Consider the following 3,275-nt stretch of genomic DNA (forward strand, 5'->3'; position numbering starts at 1 on the left):
AGGCTACATCAGGCAATGGAAGGATCAAACCTCCTGCAGATCCAAAGCGGAAAATGTGCTGCAGATTTTGGAGCAAATTCCCCCCACAGTCCATTGTGTGAGAACGCACCCTAAAGCCTCCCTCACAGGCATTGAGGTAAGCGCCACATTTTACTTTCATTTTCGGCTGACGCCGGCTTCTACCGTGTTTCCCCGAAAATAAGACCCTGTCTTATTAATTTTTGCCCCTAAAGAGGCACTAGGTCTTATTGTCAGGGGATCTTTTATTATACTTACCTATCAGGCTCCGTCCAGGTCCCTCCCGCTGCTCTCCAGAGCTCCTACACGTTTCCCGCAGTCCTCGGTCGCTCACACATCATCACTTCGTGGTTACAGGATTCATAAATCTCGCCTCCAGGAAGCCATGGCTGTGATTTGTTCTTCGACCACTGCTCAGCCAATCAAGGCAGATAATCACAGTAAAAAGCGCCTGTGTGGGGGAGGCCTTAGACCTTATTCACATAGGTGTATTTGCGCTATCAAAGGCTCTAAAGATAGTATAGCCTAATTATCTTTGCCTCCTGGAGCTGCCTGAAGATTGAGAAACAATCACCAAGGCAATCACCTGATTCAGTCTATTCGCCAACATCTTTGCCAAGATTTTGACATCGGCGGTAAGAAGGGATGTTGACCTCTAGGAGTCAAGAAGTTCTGAATCTTTCTCTGGCTTAGGTATGTCTAGTATAATAGTTTCATATAAGGATGCTGGGAGTGACCCTTTATCAAAGGCATCATAGGATGTAGATTGCAATGTTTCCTATTACTTTCAGTGTGGCTGGCACTACCGGCAGCCCCATTGAAAGCAATGGGATGCTGGCAAGCCCCACAGTGATTTTTGGGGAAGGGCTTGAAATATAAGCCCTTCCCTGAAAATCATCCCTAGCTGCTGGAAAAATTTTTTTTTAAAATATACAAATCACCTCTCCACCATAGTGCAGTTCTGGAGCGTCTTCTTCCTGGCACTGTTCTGAAGCACTTTCTCCTGGCTGGGGATTTAAAAATCCCCGCCTCCTGAAAGCGCTGTGTCTGATTGGCTGAGCGTTGTGACCAATCACAAGCAGCACTCAGGTGCGCAAAAAAAAAACCCGCTAGTCTGACTGAGTTCTAAAGAAAAGGAATCATGTGTCACACTCGACTGATACAAACTAGAATAAAATCGATAGAGAGTATGTAAATCAGCAGGCCCATACCTTACCACATTTCCCTCCCGAGTCCTAAGCTGATGCATATATGTCGGACTACGCTGGGTAATAGCACTAGTGGGCAGAGGTGGCCGGTTTTCACACTCTATTCAAAATAATTCGCTTAGGTCGGCTTCACATAGGCATATATACGTACGCAAAACACAAAGAATAGAACCCATTGATTTCAATGGATTCATTCACATTCCCTAATTGAGCACACACATTTTGGTCATGCTAGAAAAATTAAATAGAACATTCTCTATTTTTTTGAATATTTATGACCAAAAGGTCCCCATAGAAGTCAATGAGGGGCGCACAAGAGATGTGTGAAACACTGCGTAATTGCGTAGGAAAAAGAAGATATCTGGAACTAATTAGCCATGCCAAACCGGTGGATCTTTGTTTGCCGCACAAAAATGAACGTGTCTTGTGGGGACAAAACGTACAGTTAAATACGCTGATAAAAGCACAAAAAAGCATTGTTTTTACAAATGAGCTATAACTCAGACAATACCATTACTTCAAATTCATAAGTCCTTTTCCATGTCCATGTTTCCCATTTAGTGTGTAATTGTGCCCATGTGCCAAAGCTTACATTTATCAGTGTGAACGGCATTTGCCATTTTTCTGCCCAAACCCCCAACTTGTGCAGTCCCATTTGCAAATATATATCGGAGAAAGTACCGTTGCCTATCTGTTGCACCCACGAGTGCCACAGACAACCAGGCTCTCCGCAGGGGGTCATCTCTCGATTTTCCTAACAATTGCTGCGGTTAGAGCACCGTGGGCTGGGACAGCTTCTGACAAACGTGCAACATGACCAAAAAGTGCAAGTCTTCTCCTTGTTATTGTTTCTGTGATTGCCTCAAGCCCCGCGCACGGCTGTATCTCGCTGTTTCTGATTAAGTCGGACATGGAGAATTTGGCGTTGGCATTGCATGTGAAAGGACTCTAGACGCTCAGTGGTTTGCGACAGCAAGGTGCAGGTCTCCGAGCCGTACAATAATATTGGCATTACGCAGGTCTGGTAGAATTGAATCTTGGTCCTGGGTGTTATGTTCGGCCTCTGCCAGAGTTGATCCAGGGACCTCATCGCCAAGGCTGCCAGCGCTAGTCTCCGCAGGATGTCCAGAAGCGCCCTCCCATCTGCGTGCTGAACACTTCCGAGGTACACAAACTCACAACATCAACTCTCTGGCCGTTTACGTCTAGGCCTGGAGGGATTGCGTCGCCTCCTAGATTCTGCAGTTTGTTTTTTTCCAGGAGATGTGAAGCCCAAGACAGGATGACTCAGAATCAAAGTGTTCTAATGAGGGTCTCAGATTATTAGGTGCAACATCCAAGAGTGCAACATCATCGGCGTAGTCCAGGTCGGTGAAGTGGTACTCCGGAAGAGTGACCCCATTCCATTGGACAATACGCTGAAGAAGCCAGTCCATGGCCCTGCAGAAGAGTGCGGGAGCCAAGACACAAGCTTGTCGAACACCAGACGAGGTCTTAAAACTAGCAGAGGTTGAACTGTTGATACGGACTTTGGCGGATGTGCCCTGATGCATGTCCTTTAGTAGGTTTAGAAGGGATGTGGGGACACTGATGCCACGCAAGGCCTTCCAGAGGGCTTCTCTGTCGACCGAGTCGAACGCCGCCTTGAGATCGACATACGCAACGAGGAGCGGTCTGTTAAATTCACTATGTATCTCTGAGAGGAGCCTAAGAGTGAGTATGGCATCCATGGTGGAGCGGCCCGCCATGAAGCCTGACTGCTGGAGTCTCCGCTTGTGTGACCGTACCTCAATAATAATTGGGATGGGAATTTTGTTTCGGTCACGTAATAATCGGATCAAGACTATTGTTAGTTAAAAGACCATCTGGCACCAGAACAGACCCTCAGAAAAAACAAGACTGCAACTGATGAGTGACCCCCAAAGTGATATTTGCTTGTTTGCCAGCCACAAGACATAGATCTCCAACCCCTATAAAGATTTACCGTGAAATGAATAACCACAGAATATTGGATCTTATAAGAAAAAAAAAATCAAATTATGCAGAAAG

Source organism: Eleutherodactylus coqui, chromosome 8 (assembly GCF_035609145.1).
Source record: "Eleutherodactylus coqui strain aEleCoq1 chromosome 8, aEleCoq1.hap1, whole genome shotgun sequence".
Lineage (NCBI taxonomy): Eukaryota > Metazoa > Chordata > Amphibia > Anura > Eleutherodactylidae > Eleutherodactylus > Eleutherodactylus coqui.